The sequence below is a fragment of the Cherax quadricarinatus genome, chromosome 60, assembly GCF_038502225.1.
Source record: "Cherax quadricarinatus isolate ZL_2023a chromosome 60, ASM3850222v1, whole genome shotgun sequence".
Taxonomy (NCBI): Eukaryota; Metazoa; Arthropoda; class Malacostraca; order Decapoda; family Parastacidae; genus Cherax; species Cherax quadricarinatus.
The window spans coordinates 18,715,135-18,737,964 of NC_091351.1; the positions used below are offsets into that span (position 1 = coordinate 18,715,135).

At 41.0% G+C, this 22,830-nt stretch overlaps 1 protein-coding gene across 5 annotated transcripts in view; it reads left to right on the forward strand.

The window, feature by feature from the left end:
- The window catches only part of IntS6 (integrator complex subunit 6), a 438,513-nt gene that overhangs the window by 338,180 nt on the left and 77,503 nt on the right, over positions 1–22,830 (forward strand). The window lies entirely within an intron of this gene.

Below are 22,830 nucleotides of genomic sequence, written 5' to 3' on the forward strand. Positions count from 1 at the left end.
ATTTCCAGGACTCAAGTCCGACTATGTGAAAATAACCAGTTTCCCTGAATCCCTTCACTAAATATCAACCTTTTTGAGGATGACCCCTACCCCGCCTTCCTTCCCCTACAGATTCATACGCTCTCCATGTCAATCTTCTTTGATCCATTCTCTCTAAATGACCAAACCACCTCAACAACCCCTCTTCAGCCCTCTGCCTAATACTTTTATTAACTCCACACCTTCTCCTAATTTCCACACTCCGAATTTTCTGCATAATATTTACACCACACATTGCCCTTAGACGGGACATCTCCACTGCCTCCAACTGCCTCCTCGCTGCTGCATTCACAACCCAAGCTTCACACCCATGTAAGAGTGTTGGTACTACTATACTTTCATACATTCCTTTCTTTGCCTCCATAGATAACGTTTTTTGTCTCCACATATAACTCAACGCACCACTCACCTTTTTTCCCTCATCAATTCCATGATTAACCTCATCCTTCATAAATCCATCCGCTGACACGTCAACTCCCAAGTATCTAAAAACATTCACTTCTTCCATACTCCTCCTCCCCAATTTGATATCCAATTTTTCTTTATCTAAATCAATTGATACCCTCATCACCTTACTCTTTTCTATGTTCACTTTCAACTTTCTACTTCTACACACACTGCCAAACTCATCCACTAACCTTTGCAATTTTTCTTTAGAATCTCCCATAAGCACAGTATCATCAGCAAAAAGTAACTGTGTCAGTTCTCATTTTGTATTTGATTCCCCATAATTTAATCCCAACCCTCTCCCGAACACCCTAGCATTTACTTCTTTTACAACCCCATCAATAAATATATTAAACAACCATGGTGACATTACACATCCCTGTCTAAGACCTACTTTTACCGGGAAGTAGTCTCCCTCTCTTCTACACACCCTAACCTGAGCCTCACTATTCTCATAAAAACTCTTTACAGCATTTAGTAACTTACCACCTATTCCATATACTTGCAACATCTGCCACATTGCTCTCCTATCCACTCTATCATATGCCTTTTCTAAATCCATAAATGCAATAAAAACTTCCCTACATTTATCTAACCACTGTTCACATATATGCTTCAATGTAAACACTTGATCTACACATCCCCTACCCACTCTGAAACCTCCTTGCTCATCCGCAATCCTACATTCTGTCTTACCTCTAATTCTTTCAATTATAACCCTACCGTACACTTTTTCTGGTATGCTCAGTAAACTTAATCCTCTATAATTTTTACAATCTCTTTTGTCCCCCTTCCCTTTATATAAAGGGACTATACATGCTCTCTGCCAATCTCTAGGTACCTTCCCCTCTTTCATATATATATTTTTTTTATTACCACACTGGCCGATTCCCACCAAGGCAGGGTGGCCCGAAAAAGAAAAACTTTCACCATCATTCACTCCTTCACTTTCTTGCCAGAAGGGTGCTTTACACTACAGTTTTTAAACTGCAACATTAACACCCCTCCTTCAGAGTGCAGGCACTGTACTTCCCATCTCCAGGACTCAAGTCCGGCCTGCCAGTTTCCCTGAATCCCTTCATAAATGTTACTTTGCTCACCCTCCAACAGCACGTCAAGTATTAAAAACCATTTGTCTCCATTCACTCCTATCAAACACGCTCACGCATGCCCGCTGGAAGTCCAAGCCCTTCGCACACAAAACCTCCTTTACCCCCTCCCTCGAACCTTTCCTATGCCGACCCCTACCCCACCTTCCTTCCACTACAGACTGATACACTCTTGAAGTCACTCTGTTTCGCTCCATTCTCTCTACATGTCCGAACCACCTCAACAACCCTTCCTCAGCCCTCTGGACAACAGTTTTGGCAATCCCGCACCTCCTCCTAACTTCCAAACTACGAATTCTCTGCATTATATTCGCACCACACATTGCCCTCAGACATGACATCTCCACTGCCTCCAGCCTTCTCCTCACTGTAACATTCATCACCCATGCTTCACACTCATACAGGAGCGTTGGTAAAACTATACTCTCATACATTCCCCTCTTTGCTTCCAAGGACAAAGTTCTTCGTCTCCACAGACTCCTAAGTGCACCGCTCACCCTTTTCCGCTCATCAATTCTATGATTCGCCTTATCTTTCATAGACCCATCTGCTGACACGTCCACTCCCAAATATCTGAATACATTCACCTCCTCCATACTCTCTCCCTCCAATCTGATATCCAATCTTTCATCACCTAATCATTTTGTTATCCTCATAACCTTACTCTTTCCTGTTTTTACTTTCAATTTTCTTCTTTTACACACCCTACCAAATTTATCCACGAACCTCTGCAACTTCTCTTCAGAATCACCCAAGAGCACAGTGTCATCAGCAAAGAGCAACTGTGACAACTCCCACTTTATGTGCGATTCTTTATCTTTTAACTCCACACCTCTTGCCTAGACCCTCACATTTACTTCTCTTACAACCCTATCTATAAATATATTGAACAACCACGGTGACATCACACATCCTTGTCAAAGGCCTACTTTTACTGGGAAATAATCTCCCTCTTTCCTACACACTCTAACTCGAGCCTCACTATCCTCTTAAAAACTCTTCACTGCTTTCAGTAACCTACCTCCTATACCATACATCTGCAACATTGCCCCCCCTATCCACCCTGTCATACACCTTTTCCAAATCCATAAATGCCACAAAAACCTCTTTAGCCTTATCTAAATACTGTTCACTTATATGTTTCACTGTAAACACCTGGTCCACACACCCCCTACCTTTCCTAAAGCCTCCTTGTTCATCTGCTATCCTATTCTCCATCTTACTCTTAATTCTTTCAATAACAACTCTACCATACATTTTACCAGGCATACTCAACAGACTTATCCCCCTATAATTTTTGCGCACTCTTTTGTCCCCTTTGTCTTTATACAAAGGAACTATGCATGCTCTCTGCCAATCCCTAGGTATCTTACCTTCTTCCATACATTTATTAAATAATAGCACCAACTACTCCAAAACTATATCCCCACCTGCTTTTCACATTTCTATCTTTATCCCATCAATCCTGGCTGCCTTACCCCCTTTCATTCTACCTACTGCCTCACAAACTTCCCCCACACTCACAACTGGCTCTTCCTCACTCCTTCAAGATGTTATTCCTCCTTGCCCTATACACGAAATCACAGCTTCCCTATCTTCATCAACATTTAACAATTCCTCAAAATATTCCCTCCATCCTCCCAATACCTCTAACTCTCCATTTAATAACTCTCCTCTCCTATTTTTAACTGACAAATTCATTTGCTCTCTAGGCTTCCTTAACTTGTTAATCTCACTCCAAAACTTTTTATTTTCAACAAAATTTGTTGAAGCATTTATTCATACATTTATTAAACAAAAATACCAACCACTCCAACACTGTATCCCCCTCCCCCCTGCTTTTAACATTTCTGTCATGATCCCGTCAGTTCCAGCTGCTTTACCCCCTTTCATTCTACATAATGCCTCACGCACCTCCCTCACACTCACATCCTGTTCTTCTTCACTCCTAAAAGATGGTATACCTCCCTGGCCAGTGCATGAAATTACTGCTTCCCTTTCTTCGTCGACATTTAAAAGTTCCTCAAAATATTCTCGCCATCTTCCTATAACCTCCATCTCCCCATCTACTAACTCCCCTACTCTGTTTTTAACTGGCAAATCCATTCGTTCTCTAGGCTTTCTTTTCATTAAAATTTCCTGACAGTACCTCTCCCACTCTATCATCTGCTCTCTTTTTGCACTCGCTCACCACTCTCTTCACCTTTCTTTTACTCTCCATATACTCTACTCTTCTTATAACACTTCTGCTTTGTAAAAACCTCTAATAAGTTAACTTTTTCTATTTTATTACACCCTTTACTTCATTCCTCCAATCACTCCTCTTTCCTCCTGCACCCACCCTCCTATAACCACAAACTTCTGCCCCACATTCTAATACTACATTTTTAAAACTCTTCCAACCCTCTTCAACCCCCCCCCCCCCCATTACTCATACTTGCACCAGCCCACCTTTCTGCCAATAGTTGCTTATATCTTGCCCGAACCTCCTCTTCCCTTACTTTATACACTTTCACCTCCCTCTTGCTTGCTGTTGCCATTTTCCTCTTTTCCCATCTACCTCTTACTCTAACTGTAGCTACAACTAAATAATGATCCGATATATCAGTTGCCCCTCTATAAACGTGTACATCCTGGAGCCTACCCATCAACCTTTTATCCACCAATACATAATCTAACAAACTACTTTCATTACGTGTTATATCATACCTTGTATATTTATTTATCCTCTTCTTCATAAAATATGTATTACTTATTACCAAACCTCTTTCTACGCATAGCTCAATTAAAGGCTCCCCATTTTCATTTACCCCTGGCACCCCAAATTTACCTACTACTCCCTCCACATTTTTGCCCACTTTAGCATTGAAATCCCCGACCACCATTACTCTCACACTTGGTTCAAAACTCCCCACGCATTCACTCAACATTTCCCAAAACTTCTCTCTCTCTCCTCTACACTTCTCTCTTCTCCAGGTGCATATACGCTTACTACAACCCACTTTTCACATCCAACCTTTATTTTACTCCACATAATCCTTGAATTAATACATTTATAGTCCCTCTTTGCCTGCCATAACTTATCCTTCAACATTATTGCTACTCCTTCTTTAGCTCTAACTCTATTTGAAACCCCTGACCTAATCCCATTTATTCCTCTCCACTGAAACTCTCCCACCCCCTTCAGCTTCATTTCACTTAAAGCCAGGACATCCAGCTTCTTCTCATTCATAACATCCACAATCATCTCTTTCTTATCATTTGCACAACATCCACACACATTCAGACTTCCCACTTTGACAGTTTTCTTCTTATTCTTTTTAGTAATTATTACATGAAAAGGGGTTACCAGCCCATTGTTCCCGGCATTTTAGTTGACTTTTACAACACGCATAGCTTACGGAGGAAAGATTTTTATTCCACTTCCCCATGGATATAAAAGGAAAAGTTATAAGACCAAGAACTATTAACCCTTTCGGGATTTCGGCCATAATAGTACAGCTTACGCGCCAGTTTTTTTGATGTACAGTGGACCCCCGCATAGCCATATTAATCCGTGCAAGAGAGCTCATTGTTATGCGAAATTATCGTTATGAGAATGAATTTTCCCCATAAGAAATAATGGAAATCAAATTAATCCGTGCAAGACACCCAAAAGTATAAAAAAAAAATTTTACCACATGAAATATACATTTTCCTACACACAAAGAGAAGGATACATGCACAATAGTAGAGTAGTACATGCACAATATATATTGTGCGTGTACTACTCTACTAAATGAAGAATAAATAACACTTACCTTTATTGAAGATACAGCAATGACTGATGAGACAGTGTGTCCTGGGAGTGCCTTTTCCTCCTGAGTACTGTAGGTCCTGTTTGGCATTTTCTTCCAGAACATGCCTTATCACACTGTGTATGCCACTACGGTTCTTAAATCTCTCAAACCAACCTTTGCTGGCTTTAAATTCACCAATATGAGCACAAGTTCCAGGCATTTTTCCCTGTTCACCTGGGTGTTAGTCGACTGGTGTGGGTTGCATCCTGGGAGACAAGATTAAGGACCCCAATGGAAATAAGTTAGACAGTCTTCGATGACACTGACTTTTTTGGGTTATCCTGGGTGGCAAATCCTCTGGGGTTAATTGTTTCTTGGTATTCTCAATAAGCCACACCAACAACGGTGCTACAGCAGCAGCAGCAGCAGCTGACAGTGCTACAGCAGCAGCAGATGATGCTACAGCAGCAGCAGACGGTACTACAGCAGCAGCAGCAACTGATGGTGGTACAGAAGCAGCAGCAGCTGACAGTGCTACAGCAGCAGCAGCAGCAGCAGCAGCAGCAGATGATGCTACAGCAGCAGCAGACGGTACTACAGCAGCAGCAGCAGCAGCTGACGGTGGTACAGCAGCAGCAGCAGCAGCTGACAGTGCTACAGCAGCAGCAGCAGCTGACAGTGCTACAGCAGCAGCAGACGATGCTACAGCAACAGCAGACGATGCTACAGCAGCAGCAGACGGTACTACAGCAGCAGCAGCAGCTGATGGTGGTACAACAGCAGCAGCAGCTGACGGTGCTACAGCAGCAGCAGCAGCTGACAGTGCAGCAGCAGCAGCAGCAGCTGACGGTGGTACAGCAGCAGCAGCAGCTGTACCACCAATAGTAGCGATGGTTGATTGGGGTTTATTATACAACCTGGCCAGCTCGGAGACACGCACTCCACTTTCATACTTATCAATGATCTTTTTCTTCATCTCTATAATAATTCTCACCCTTATTGCTGTAGGGTTGGCACTAGAAGCTTTCTTGGGGCCCATGGTCACTTATTTTGCAGATAAAATCACCAAAAACACTGTAATAATACGAAATGTTCCGATTGTATGCTTGGATGTTACCGCGGAGGCTGGCTGGTAAACAATGCCACCGGCGGAACATGTGAGCGTGGCTCAGGCCGCACATAGACACGTCTCGGATGAACAGCGTTGAGCGGGTTTTTTAGCGGTATGCGAGGCAAAATCTTAGCGATAAAATGTAGCGGTATGCGGATTTAACGTTATGTAAGGCCAACGGTATGCGGGGGTCCACTGTACTAGTACGCATAAATTCTAGCGCCTTCAAATTTCGCGGGAAAAGGCTGGTAGGCCTAGATGTTAGAGAATGGGTGTGTGTGGTCGCTGTGCGCGGTAGAAAAATAATCTGGGGCTCAGTGGCACATTGTGGGAACGCCATTTTAGTAGACCTTGTTCACCATGCCTCGCGGTAAGAAGCTCCTCACTCCTCGGCAAATTGGGACACTTTCGTTACCCAGTGACAGTTCTAATACAGATGGAAGTGCCAGTGAAGACGAGTTTCAAGGTTTTGGTGAGGTTGTGACCGAAACTAATGACCATCATATCGGTAATAGTGAGGAAAACCCAGACGACCCTCAGCCTTCCACCTCTGGTGCTGGGCCATCTTGTTCACGTTCAGTTGTACCAGAATCAAAGAGGAAACTCCTATTTTCACAAATCCCGGACTCAGATCTGAGCATTGGTGTTGATATTGATAGTGAATATGAAGTACAAGCTCTTGAAACCAGTTCCTGTAGTGATAGTGAAGTGGAATATTCTCCAGTGAAGCGTCAGTATATACAGTGGACCCCTGCTTAACGATCACCTCCCAATGTGACCAATTATGTAAGTGTATTTATGTAAGTGCGTTTGTACGTGTATGTTTGGGGGTCTGAAATGGACTAATCTACTTCACAATATTCCTTATGGGAACAAATTCGGTCAGTACTGGCACCTGAACATACTTCTGGAATGAAAAAATATCGTTAACCGGGGGTCCACTGTACGATGATATATGCGCTCTGGTAGTGTGCCATATGCTATTCCAAGGGAAAGGAGTGCATGTCGGAGTACATCCCATGGCTGTTCAACAGGAACAGACAGTGAAAATGACGATGATAGTGTTGCATTTGGGATGGAAAATATGCATGGTGGTGGTTGTGGTGGTGCCGGCCGTGAGGCACCGGCAGTGGGCCATGCTGCCACCCACGCCGCTGCCACCTACGCCGCTGCCTCAGCTGGTCTACAACAAAGGCCACCATCCCCTACCCGCCCACCACACCATCCTCCACAACCACAACCACCTGTCAATGTCCAGTACCCACCAGCAGACTGCACCTAGGATTGGCAGGAAGCTGTCAATTTTGTTCCAAATCCCCACCAGTTTGATGAAAGCCAAAGTGGAATACAGCCATGTTGTACACTGGGAAACAATGCCACTGAGCTGGAATGTTTCGAGTTATTCTTTGACAAACCCCTGATGGAAATTGTCAGGGAAAGTAACACATACTATGAGCACACCATGGCAAACACATTACTTTCACCAAAATCACATCTACACCATTGGAAGGAGACAACTGTAGCTGAGATGTATCTTTTCTTTGCCACAATAATGCTTATGCCACATGTGTATAAGAACAGAGTGATATCATACTGGTCAACAGACCACCTGATTGCAACCCCAGGTTTCAGTGATATAATGGGAGTGAATCGATTTGTTTCTGTTACGTATGCTTCACTTCTCAGACAAAACCAGGCCTGACAGAAAGAACAGTTTACATAAGATTAGGAATGTGTTTGTGTATCTGAAAAAGAAATTCAATGTATTTTTATCCCTTCAGGAAGCTTATAATTGACGAGTCTTTGATTCTGTTCAAAGGAAGACTCTCTTTCAAGCAGTACATACCAAGCAAGAGGAAACGCTTTGGTATAAAGTTGTTTGTGCTTTGTGATTGTTACAGTGGTCTGGTATTGGATATTATTGTGTACACTGGAAGTTATACATTACAAAATACCAGGAAGTTATTGGGCATCTCTGGTGATGTGGTTAGAACAATGATAGAACCATACCTTGGTAAGGGGCATATATTATGTACTGATAACTGGTACACAAGCCCCTCACTCAGTGATTTTTTGCGAGTGAACATAACAGATGTGTGTGGCACAGTGCTTGCAAATCGTAAGCATATGCCCAGGTATGACGCTGGCACTCGTAGAGGTGAGGTGCAGGCGTTTGCTGCCAATGACATCATGGCATTTCGGTGGCATGACAAACGAGATGTCACACTGTTGTCATCAGTTCACCCTAATGAAATGGCAGACACTGGCAGGCAGCATAGAGCGAGCAATGAACCCATTTTAAAACCTGCAGCTGTGATTGATTTCACCCTCAATATGCGCTCAGTGGACAGATGTGACATGCAGATTGGGTTTGCTGATTGTGTTCGCAAGAGTTATAAATGGTACATAACTCTTTTTCCATCTTCTGGACATTTCCATGCTCAATGCTTATAATATGTATAAGATGAGGAGCAGAAACAAACCATCATATGGCGAATTCTGTTTGTCTGTCATCAGACAAATAGTATTCAAGTATCGAGGAAGGACACCTGCAATAGACCGCCCACTAAATTATCAACAACTACCTTCTCGTCTGAAGCATGGTGATCACTTCCTGGTAAAACTGCCTGCTACTGCTTTCAAGAAAAAGGCTCAGAAGAGGTGTTACGTCTGTGCACATACAAAAAAACGCCCGCAACAACGCAGACACACTTGTTTTATGTGTGAGGAGTGTAAAACACCACTGTGCATGACACCATGTTTCAGAGACTTCCACAGGCTGCAGGACTTCTAGAAACATTCCCTGTGACTGTATATGTGTATATAAAATATAGAAAAATAGTAATACACAACATTTTATACCGTTTGTGTATGAAAACAACAATTATAAACAATATAAGGACAACAGTGTTTGTGGAGTTGTGTAGTAAATAAAGAGAAAAAGCTTATAAAATAGTGCTATTATTGGTCTCACAGGCCAAAAAAGTAACTTGGGAAAAAAAAATTAAAATATTAGAAAATAGTACCTAGAAAACAAAAACAAATAATACCGGGTGACGGCAGTCAGCGATGATACCATACATGGGGCATTTTGTCAACTTCACGCCTCCATATCTCGGTAAGTATTGATGGTAAAAAATTTTTGTTTAGCCTATAATGTTTAGGAAAAAAAAACTGTCTTTTCATAAGGCCAATTACATTATTCCAGTCAACCAAATTCTTAGCTATTTCACTAGTATTACTTCTATTCAGTCTGTAGTGGAAGGAAGGCGGGGTAGGGGTCGGCCTAGGAAGGGTTGGAGGGAGGGGGTAAAGGAGGTTTTGTGTGCGAGGGGCTTGGACTTCCAGCAGGCATGCGTGAGCGTGTTTGATAGGAGTGAATGGAGACAAATGGTTTTTAATACTTGACGTGCTGTTGGAGTGTGAGCAAAGTAACATTTATGAAGGGATTCAGGGAAACCGGCAGGCCGGACTTGAGTCCTGGAGATGGGAAGTACAGTGCCTGCACTCTGAAGGAGGGGTGTTAATGTTGCAGTTTAAAAACTGTAGTGTAAAGCACCCTTCTGGCAAGACAGTGATGGAGTGAATGATGGTGAAAGTTTTTCTTTTTCGGGCCACCCTGCCTTGGTGGGAATCGGCCGGTGTGATAATAAAAAATAATAAAAAATACTTCTATTCTGTCGAATGAGCACAAGAATTCGCCAAGTCAACTGTTTCAACTACAAAATAAAGTGATTGGAAATTGGTAATTTGGCCAATTTAATGTAAAGTTCAAAATACTCCAATTTCAAAATAGGGTCCAGAATAAACAATGCAGGCATTCCTGGCACTAAACTAACATTTCCTCTGTTCATTAGTTATGTTTTCAGGCTTTACTAATGAATTTCATTTGGATTTTTTATTCATTTAATGAATTTTTATTCAAACCAAAAAATAAAAGATTTACTGTTATGCAATATTGTAATAATTGTATAAATAATATCAGCACATTTGTGAATGTATGTTAGACCCACCAGCTGGCATGTATTAGACGTGTGAGGTAATTTGTTTCCGCTAATTTGAGCTCAGTTTCAAGTCATTTCCAGTACTAAAACCAATCAAAATCATCTCTATTTTTGTAGTATGTCTTCCATTCTCTCAAATGAGACCAAGAAAATTACGGTCTCAGTTTTTTTCTCATTATGCACTATGTGCTGCAGGATTTGTTTTATGTGGTGCACACATTCCACATAGATGTATTCTCTCATATCAAGGCCAAAATTTACCGCTCGCAGCTTATCAGAGTGAGCTGAGCTCATGATGTAGATCTACAGTTTGGACCCTCAACGTAAAGCTGTAGATCTACGGCATGGACCCTCAAGGGGTTAACTACCCAGTAAAGTGATCAGAACTTACTAATTTGGCCAATTTCACAAAAAATTCAAGAAAAGCCAATTTCAAAATAGGGTCCAGAATAAATAATGTAGACATTTCTGGCACTAAAATAAAAAAATTTCTATTCGTTAGTCACTTCTCCAGGCCCCTCTTATATTACTCTTGCTTTTCATTTTGAATTTTATTCACTCAGAAAATAGATTAACTGTTATTCAGAGTACTGCATAATAGTAATTATTGTATAGATAATGTTAGTGCATTCATGAGTGCATATTATACCAGCCAGACATGTGATGTGTTTTGTTTACTCTAGAACATTGGCAAAAATTGAACATTTCTTCTATTTTGAGCTCAATTTCAAGCTACTTTTAGTCTGTAAACCATTCAAAATCATCTGTATTTCTGTAATATATCCCATTCTATCAAATGTGACCAAGAAACCGAGAGGACAACCATAAAAACCATACAGATACTCAAATAACCCGCACATAAAAGACAGAAGCTTACGACGACGTTTCGGTCCGACTTGGACCATTGACAAAGTCACACTAACAGAGGAGGAGCAGGACGGCTATATATAGGCAGGAAGAGGTGGAGGTAGTAGTAGTGGTAGTAGTAGTAGTAGAAGTAGTAGTACAAGAATTGTATATAATACCGACAGGATGAAATGACACACGCACAACAACTGTTTTACACCAAAAAAGTAAGTTTTTTTTTCTCATTATGCCCTGCTTGCTGCAGGATATTTTTTTTATACTGGGCATACTGACCACGTAGACCCGTTCTCTCGTATGTAGGCCTATCAGCTTTCTTCTGCAATATTGGAAGCCACTAGAATTTTGGCATAGTTTTACGGGACTGACCCTGGCTCCAAAGCCGTAATTGCATGGGTCTGACCCTGAAAGGGTAGTGGCCCCAAAGTATGAAAGCATAATCACTGAAGCATTAGAACTTCTCCAGCAAATGTTTGAAGAGATGAAAATAAAGAAGCAACTTCCTATCAGTGTTTTTCCAAAGGGTTGAAGAACAAGCCATGTCTACTATTGACAATCCCTAACCATCAACATTGTAATGTCTTATTGTGCATAATTTATCAGTTAACTCATTTAGGATCAGTGCTGTAGTACTATGTGGTGAGCTCAGCTCATTCAGATAAGCTGTGAGCAGTAAATTTTTTGCCTAGAAATGAGAGAATGGGTCTGTGGGGTAAGTGTGCACCATATAAAAAAAATCCTGCAGCATACAGTGCATAATGGGGAAAAAAAACTGTGGCTGTATTTTTGGTTTAAAATAGCGGTATATTTTTGTATGGCTTTTATGGTTGTATTCTTGGTCTCATTTGATAGACTGGAAGATATATTACAGAAATAAAGAGATTTTGATCTTTCTTTTCAGGACTAAGAGTAATTTCAGACTGAGTTCGAAGAAGCAGAAATGTTCGATTTTGCCCTTATTACACAGTACACAAATTACGTCACTTTTCCAACATGCATCCAACTGGCCAATCTAATACGCATTTAGGAATGTTCTGGCACTATATACAGAATTATTATAATTCAGTAGTCTGCATAACAGTAAATCTTCTTTTTTTTGTGAGTAAAATTCAAAATAGAAAGCAAGCATAATATAGGAGAGGCATGGGGAGGTAACTAGTGAACAGAGGAAATGCTTTTTAGTGCCAGTAATGTCTACATTGTTTATTCTGTACCCTGTTTATAAATTGGCAATGTTTTGTGTGTGAAATTGGTCAAATTGCCAATTTTTTGGTAACTTGATTGGGTAATTGAACTAGGTAAATGGGTGATTTTTTTACTCAGTCGATAGAAGGGAAGGAATACTAGCGAATTATCTACGAGTTTGGTCAACTGGAACAATGGAATTGGTCTAAAATAGGACTCGGTGGGTGAAATTTCTGATGCCTAAATATTTCTGGGACTGCTAACTTTGCGAGTGCAATTCCACAAGTTTTTTATCAAATTTTGTACTTTTGGTTTCATTATCTTTTGAAAAAGATTATAATTTCATAAGGAAATATATACATGTATATATAGTTTTAAAATTCCTTGACCTTGAGAGCAATTCACAGATTAGGGGATCTGACCCTGAACGGGTTACACTTTATCATAGGTTTGTATGTAAATGAAAAATGACATATAGGATTCTCTGTTATTAATGGATGGTCGTGGAACATATCACCCACGGATAAGGGGGAGAACTACTGTATTCAGAGCTCTGGAGGGGTGCGTTGATTAATGTCCTGACAGTTAAAAAACCCCAACCTTTCCTAAAGCCTCCTTGTTCATCTGCGATCCTAATCTCCGTCTTACTCTTAATTCTTTCATTAATAACTCTACCATACACTTTACCAGGCATACTCTCTTTTGTCCCCATTGCCATTATACAAAGGAACTATGCATGTTCTCTGCCAGTCCCTAGGTACCTTACCTTCTTTCATACATTTATTAAATAAAAGCACAACCACTCCAAAACCATATCTCCATCTGCTTTTAACATTTCTATCCATCCCATCAATCCCGTCTGCCTTACCCCTTTTCATTCTACCCACTGCCTCATGAACTTCCCCCACACTCACAACTGGCTCTTCCTCACTCCTACAAGATGTTATTCTTCCTTGCCCTATACATGAAATCACAGCTTCCCTGCCTTCGTCATCATTTAACAATTCCTCAAAATATTCCCTCCATCTTCCCAATACCTCTAACTCTCCATATAGTAACTCTCCTCTCCTATTTTAACTATCAAATCCAATCGTTCCCCAGGCTTCCTCAACTTATTAATCTCACTCCAAAACTTTTTCTTATTTTCAAAAAAATTTGTTGATAACATCAAACTCACTCTCTCATTTGCTCTCTTTTTACATTCCTTCGCCACACTTTTAACCTCTCTTTTTCTCTCCATATTCTCCTCCCTCCTTGTATCACTTATACTTTGTAAAACCTCTCATATGGTAAGGTTTCTCTCTTACTACTCTCTTTACATCATTCCACCAATCGCTCTTCTTCCTTCCCGCACCGACTTTGCTGTAACCACAAACTTCTGCTGAACACAATAACCCTACATTCTTAAACCTACCCCATTCATCTTCAACCCCATTGCCTATACTCTCACTAGCCCATCTATCCTCCAATAGTTGTTTATATTGTATGCTAACTGCCTCCTCCTCTAGTTTATAAACCTTCACCCCTCTCTTACTTGCTGCTTCTATTTTCCTTGTATCCCATCTACCTTTTACTCTCACTGTAGCTACAACTAAAAAGTGATCTGTCTGTGGCCCCTCTATATACATGTACATCCTTAAGTCTACTCAACAGTCTTTTATCTACCAATACGTAGTCCAACAAACTACTGTCATTACACCCTATATCATATCTTGTATACTTATTTATCTTCTTTTTCTTAAAATGTGTATTACCTATAACCAAACCCCTTTCTATACAAAGGGGTTTGGCTATAGGTAATACATAATTTTTACAATCTCTCTTGTCCTCCTTCCCTTTATATAAAGGAGCTGTACATGCTCTCTGCCAATTCCTAGGTACCTTTCCCTCTTTCATCCATTTCTAATTCTTCTTTCAGCAAATCAGCCATGTCCCATCGAGGCAGGGTGGCCCAAAATGAAAAATAATAGTCTCTCATTTTAACTAGTAATGTATACAGGAGAAGGGTTTACTAGCCCCTTGCTCCCTTTCATCCATTTATTGAACAAAAATACCAACCACTCCAACACTATATCCCCCCTGCTTTTAATATTTATCATGATCCCATCAGTTCGAGCTGCTTTACCCCCTTTCATTCTGCGTAATGCCTCCCCCACACTCACATCCTGCTCTTCTTCACTTCTTAAAGATGTTATGCCTCTCTGGCCAGTGCATGAAATTACTGCCTCCCTTTCTTCATTAACATTTAAAAGTTCTTCAAAATATTCCCGCCATCTTCCCAATACCTCCAACTCCCCGTGTACTAACTCCCCCTACTCTGTTTTTAACTAGCAAATCCATTTGTTCCCCTGGCTTTCTTAACCTGTTTATCTCACTAATTTTTTTTATTATTCTCAGGAAAATTTGTTGACAGTGCCTCATTCATTCTATCATTTGCTCTCCTTTTGCACACACCACTCTCTTCACCTTTCTTTTACTCTCCATATGCTCTGCCCTTCTTATATCACATCTGCTTTGTCAAAACCTCTCATGAGTGACCTTTTTCTTGCTTATTGCACCCTTTACCTCATTCCACCAATCACTCCTCATTCCTTCTGCACCTACCCTTCTATAGCCACAAACTTCTGATCTGCATTCTAACACTGCATTTTTAAAACTATCCCACCCCTCTTCAAATCCCCCCCACTACCTTTACTCTCTCTAGCCCACCTTTCTGCCAATAGTTGCTTATATCTCACCCTGACTTCCTCCTCCCTTAGTTTATAAACATTCACCTCTCTCTTACTTGCTGTTGCCATTTTCCTTTTGCCCCATCTACCTCTTACTCTAACTGTAGCTACAACTAAATAATGATCTATCTGTTGCCCCTCTATAAACATGCATTTCTTGAAACCTACCCATCAACCTTTTATCCACCAATACATAATCTAAGAAACTACTTTCATTACATGCTATATCATATCTTGGATACTTATTTATCCTTGTTTTCATAAAATATGTATTACTTATTTCTAAACCTTTTTCTACACATAGTTCAATTAAAGCCCCCTATTTTCATTACCCCTGGCACCTGAGATTTACCTACTACTCCCTCCACAACATTTTTACTCGCTTTAGCATTTAGGTCCCAACCACAAGTACTTTCTCACTTAATTCAAAAGTCTCCATGCACTCAACAATTCCCAAAATCTCTCTCTCTCTCTCTCTCTCTCTCTCCTCCACTTCTCCATTCTCCAGGTGCATAACACTTACTATAACCCACTTTTCACATCCAACCTATTTTACTCCACATAATCTTTAAATTTACATTTATATTCCCTCTTTTTCCTACCATAACTTGTCCTTCATTATTGCTACTCTTTCCTTAGCTCTAACTCTATTAGAAACCCCTGACCTAATCCCATTTATTTCTCCCCACTGAAGCTCTCCTACCCCCTTCAGACTTTTTTCACCTAAAACCAAAACATCCAGCTGCTTTTCATTCATAACATCCACAATCATCTCTTTCTTATCATTCACACTACATTCATGCACATTAAGCATCCCACTTTGATGGTTTTCTTATTTTTAGTAAGCTGTGTGGAAATAAGGGTTACTAACCCATTGTTCCTGGCATTTTAGTTGACTTTTACAACACACATGGCTTATGGAGGAAAGATTCTTGTTACACTTCCCCATGGATATGAAAGGATAAGTAATAAGAACAAGAACTATTAAGATAAAATCAAAGAAAACTCAGATGAGTGTTTATAAATAAATGTGTACATGCATGTGTAGTGTGACCTAAGTGTAAGTAAAACTAGCAAGATATACCTGTTATTTTGTGTTTCAGACAGAAAAAAGACACCAGCAATCCTACCATCATGTAAGACAAATACAGTGGTACCTTGACTTACGAGTGCCCCAACTTATGAATTTTCCGAGTTACGAGCTGTTGCTCAGCCAATTTTTTGCTTTAAGTTGCGAGCCAAAATCCAAGTTACGAACGAGCTTCAGATATGCCGCCACTAGTTGGCGCAGCAAACGCCACAACATCCGCCCAGCATCTCATGTCTGATTCAGTGCACGTGGTTACCTCGCCGTGGAAGCATCTCTTCTGTGTTTTGCGTGCTTTTTGCACAATTGTTTTGCCAAATTTCTTTTTTCTAACTATGGGTCCTAAGAAAGTAAGTGCAAAGGACAGTGCTAAGAAGAAGAGGATGATGTCCATTGAATTAAAGCATGAAATCATAGAAAAACATGAGCGAGGTGTGTGTGTAGTGGACTTAGCGAGGCAGTACGAGTGTAGTACTTCAACGATATGTACCATACTGTAGCAGGAGGAGTCGATAAAGGCTATAACGCCAGCCAAGGGTGCTAAAATAATTTCTAAGCTGCGGACCTCTGTCCATGAAAAGATGGAGAAGCTGCTGTTGATGTGGTTGACGGAGAAGCAGCTTGCAGGAGATACCGTGACAGAGGGTATCCTCTGCGAGAAGGCACGAGGCATTTATGCATTTGTACAGGTACTCACCATTAATGTACTCAGCTGAAAAATATTGCTAGCCCATGAATAGATCAAAATTTGGAGTTTGATGACCATGGAATGTGCATCGCTATCGCACCATCATGAAGTCGAATTATTGTAAGTTGAACCATTGTATAGCGAGCAGCACTTACATTCAGGTACATTTCAGTCCACGTGAAGTTAGCTCATGGCTGCTTCATCATTCAAGGAAGAGAAGGCTATCTTTCTGGAAAGACAAAAAAAAAAAAAATGGAAAAAAAAAATGATTTCTGACTGAAGAATAGTGTATAATTCTGGCACCATTTTGATGCAATCAGCTTGTTTCTGTCACATTTCTAAGTATCTTCTAAAAATGTAATTTTTTTTGTTCCTGCTGTCATCAAGAGGACGTGATGCCAACTCCTGTTTGTTTTTTTTTTGTTTTTTTTTTTTACTCCAAAAATTTTGATTTTATGATAGTTTTTTCCAAATACAGTGGACCCTCGGTTAACGATATTTTTTCACTCCAAAAGTATGTTCAGGTGCCAGTACTGACCGAATTTGTTCCCATAAGGAATATTGTGAAGTAGATTAGTCCATTTCAGAGCCCCAAACATACACGTACAAACGCACTTACATAAATACACTTACATAATTGGTCGCATTCGGAGGTGATCGTTATGCGGGGGTCCACTGTACACTACTTGATAACTTCTCTGTGGACGACATGTAGTTGCAGCCTGTGGGCTGCCGATATGAGTAGGGGTGCACTGCTTCCTGAGATTTGGCGCCCGGTGACCGTGGAATTTCACACAGAACATAAATAAAAAAAGATCAGGATAAAGTTATTGTCGTTTGTAGCCACACTTTTTGAGAACTACTGGACGGATTGTCATGATTTTTGCACATGTTATTGAGGAATGATGGTTCTATGGAATGACAATGAAGAATTGCGATATTCCTTACCTTTTTGTTTTTATTGATTCCCCCCCTCCCCAAAATAAACACAAACTTCAAAAAAAAATTTATTATGCAATCTACTGACATTTTGCTTAAAGTTTTATTGTTACATAATTATTTAGACCTTTATCTTTCATTTCACATCAACTAGAACAAGTATACAGTGGACCCTCGACATTCGATACTAATCCGTTCCTGAGAGCTATCGAATGTCGAAAATATCGAAAGTCGAATTAATTTTCCCCATAAGAAATAATGGAAATCAAATTAATCCGTGCAAGACACCCAAAAGTATGAAAAAAAAAATTTTTACCACATGAAATATTAAGTTTAATGCAATAGAATAATTACAATAACAACAGTAACAATTGATTAATAACAACAGAATAATTGACACTTACCTTTATTGAAGATCTGGTGATGATTGATGGGATGGAAGGGGGGGAGAGTGTGGATGGTGTTAGTGTTTAGAAGGGGAATCCCCTTCCATTAGGACTTGAGGTAGCAAGTCCTTTTCCGGGGTTACTTCCCTTCTTCTTTCAATGCCACTAGGACCAGCTTGAGAGTCACTGGACTTCTGTCGCACAACATATCTGTCCATAGAGGCCTGTACCTCTCGTTCCTTTATGACTTTCCTAAAATGGTTCACAACATTGTCAGTGTAATAGTCACCAGCACGGCTTGCAATAGCTGTGTTAGTGATTGTCATCAAAAAAGGTTAGCACTTCAAGCCACTTTGCACACATTTCCTTAATCTTTGAAGTAGGCAACTTCTTCAGTTTCTCTATCCCCTCCTCCGAAGCAGTTTCCTCAGGTCTGGCCTCTTGCTGTTGAAGATGATCTAGCAGCTCATCAGTGGTTAGTTCGTCATTGTCCTCCTCCACCAACTCTTCCACATCCTCCCCACTAACCTCCAACCCCAAGGACTTCCCCAATGCCACAATGGATTCCTCAACTGGCATAGGATTCTCAGGGTTAGCCTCAAACCCTTCAAAATCCCTTTTGTCTACACATTCTGGCCACAGTTTTTTCCAAGCAGAGTTAAAGGTCCTCTTAGTCACTTCCTCCCAAGCCTTACCTATAAGGTTTATACAATTGAGGATATTAACCCTTTGACTGTTTCAGGCCCCTCTCTGAAACTGTCATTCTATGTCTCCAAATATTCGAGAAAAAAAAATTTTTTTTTCTTATGAAAATGTTAGGAATATTTTTGTGAGTGTTTTAAGCCTAAAAAAAAACTTTTGCCATCGGTACTTACCGAGATATAGAGTCGCAAAGTTTGCTGAAAGTGACGTGCGTACGGCAACAGCGGCGACTGCCGCCCACCCGGTATTATTTTATTTACTCTGATTCAAAGGTTTCTTGCATTTTTCAATATTTTTCTGTTCCAGGTAACTTATGTGGCCTGTGAGACCAATGTAAGGTGCATTGTTCAAATATACACTCATTATTTACAACACAATAACAGAACAAACTTTATCACTATTAGTTTGTGTATACACTTTGTTTACACAAACAAACAATACAAAACAATGTTTATTACTATTGTTCCATAATATATATACATATGTACAGTCACTAAACACGTTCCTAGAACTGCTGCAGCTTGTGGAACTCTTTGAAACATGGGTATATGCAGAGGGGCACTTCACACTCCTCACACATAAAACGACTGTCTCTGCGTGTTTGTGGGCATTTTGTGGTATGCATACGTACATAACACTTCTTCTGAGCATTTTTCTTGGCAATAGTAGGAGGCAGTTGTATGGGGTAGTGATCACCAGGCCTGAAACGAGGTGACGTGTGTGGGCGCTGGTCTATTGCAGGAGTTGCTCCTTGGTACTTTGCAATTATTTGTCTGATTACTGACAGGCAAAATTCACCATATTTTGGTGTTTTGTTGGTCTTTAACTTGTATATGTTATAAGCATTTAGCATAGAGATATCAACAAGATGGAAAAAAAGTTTTATATACCACTTATAACTCTTGCGTACACAGTCTGCAAACCCAATCTGCATGTCACATTTGTCCACTAAGCGCATATTGAGGTTGTAGTCCATGACAGCTGCAGGCTTTAGAATGGGTTCATTGGTCTCTCTGTTGTCCCTACCACTGGGTACCATTTCGTTTCTATGAACTGATGTCAACAATGTGACATCACGTTTGTCATGCCACCGAAATGCCATGATGTCATTGGCAGCAAAGGCTTGCACCTCACCTCTGCGAGTGCCAGCGTCGAACCTTGGCATATGTTTACGATTACGACGCACTGTGCCACACACGTCTGTCAAGTTCGCTCGCAAGAAATCACTGAGTAAGGGGCTTGTGTACCAGTTATCAGTAAATAACATATGCCCCTTACCAAGATATGGTTCCATCATTGTTCGAACCACATCACCAGAGATACCCAATAACTTCATGGTATCTCTCAAAGTATTACTGCCAGTGTACACAATGATATCCAAAACTAGACCACTTCTGCAATCACACAATACAAATAGCTTTATACCAAAGCGTTTCCTCTTGCTTGGTATATATTGCTTGAATGAGAGTCTTCCTTTGAATAAAATCAAGGACTCATCAATAACAAGCTTCCTGAAGGGATAAAAATACATGCAGCACTTTTGTTTCAGGTACATAAACACATTTTTGATCTTATATTAACCTGTCGCTTCTGTCAGGCCTGGTTTTGTCTGAAAAGTGTAACATACGTAACAGTATCAGGAAACGATTGACACCTATAATGTCACTAAAACCTGGAGTTGAAATCAGGCGTTCTGTTGCCCAGTATGGGGTGACAGTGTGCTTATACACATGTGGCATAAGCATTATTGTGGCAAAAAACAGGTACATCTCTGCCACAGTTGTCTCCTTCCACTTGTGTAGCCGTGATTTTGGTGAGAGAATTGTATTTGCCATGGTGTAATCACAGTATGTGTTTGTTTCCCTGACAATGATGTGCATCAGGGGTTCATCGAAGAATAAATCAAAGCAGTCAAGTTCACTGGCATTGTTCCCAAGTGGACAAGATGGCTTTATTCCACTTTGTGTTTCATCAAAGTCATGGGGACTGGGAACAAACTCGTCACCGTCCTGCCAATCCCAGATGCGGTCTGCTGGTGGGGTCTGGATATTGTACCGTGGTTGTGGTTGTGCAGGTTGTGGTGGTGCAGGTTGTGGGAGTGTGGGGTAGGGTGAGGCTGGTTGTTGTGCAGAGTCAGCAGCGTGGGTAGTAGCGTGGCCCGCTGATGGTGCCACATGGGCCGTGCCACCCTCGCTATCACCACCACTGCCTGCTCCATCACTCACATCATTCATACCCATCGTTACAATATCGTCATCTTCACTATCAGGTCGTGGTGTAGGGCCACGGGATGTGCTCCCAGAGTTTCTCCTTCCCCTTGGAACAACATATGAAACACTACCAGACCGCATGCTACGTCGTGCATACTGCCGCTTCACTGGGGAATATTCACTCTCACTGTCACTAGAACTGCTTTCAATGACCTTGAAATCACTATCACTATCACTGCTAACATCTGGGTGTTGTACACGACCAAATAGTTTCCTCTTTCGTCCTGGTACAGGCGAACGTGAACGTGAACAAGCCGGCCCAGCACCAGAGGTGGAAGGTTGTGGGTCATCTGGGTTTTCATCACTAATTATGTTATCCTGGGCACTTTTTCCGGTAACACTCACTTCAAAACCCTGGAATTCACTGTCACTGACATTTTCATCGCTGTTAGAGCTATCACTTGGGAACAAAAGACCTCCAATCCGTCGAGTAGTGAGGAACTTCTTACCGAGAGGCATGGTGAAAATGGACTAGCAACAGGGCGTTCCCACAATGCACCGCTGGGTCCCAGATTTTTTTCACAGGGTGCACACCGACCACTGAGACCCATTCTCTCTCATGTAGGCCTACCAGGCCTTTCCCACTTGATTTGAAGCCGCTAGAATTTGTGCGTATAAATACGTCAGAAACATTGGCTCGTAAGACGTATTTATACGTCGGAAACAGTCAAAGGGTTAAAGTGATCCTTCCAAAACTCTTTTAGAATCAGTTGAGTTTCTGTGGTCACTACAAAGCACTTTTGAAACATAGATTTTGTGTACAGTTTCTTGAAGTTGGAAATGACCTGCTGGTCCATGGGCTGCAGGAGAGGAGTGGTATTAGGAGGCAAAAACTTGACCTTAATGAAGCTCATGTCCCCAGAAAGTCGCTCTGCCAAGTCTGTAGGATGACCAGGGGCATTGTCTAATACCAGGAGGCACTTAAGGTCTAATTTCTTTTCAATTAGGTAATTTTTCACGGGGGCAAATGCATGGTGTAACCAGTCATAGAAAGAGTCCCTAGAGACCCATGCCTTACTGTTTGCCCTCCACAGCACACACAAATTAGCCTTGAGGATATTCTTTTGCCTGAACGCTCTGGGAGTTTCTGAGTGATACACCAATAAAGGCTTCATTTTGCAATCGCCACTAGCATTGGCACACATGAGAAGAGTAAGCCTGTCTTTCATAGGCTTATGTCCTGGGAGTGCCTTTTCCTCCTGAGTAATGTAGGTCCTGCTTGGCAATTTCTTCCAAAACGGACATGTTTCGTCACAATTAAACACTTGTTCAGGTTTCAATCCTTCAGCCTCTATGTACTCCTTGAATTCATGCACATATTTTTCAGCCGCTTTGTGGTCCGAACTGGCAGCCTTACCACACTGTGTGCCACTACGATTCTTAAATCTTTCAAACCAACGTTTGTTGGCCTTAAATTCACTCACATCACCACTAGTTGCAGGCAATTTCTTTACCAACTCATCATGCAACTGCCTAGCCTTTTCACAAATG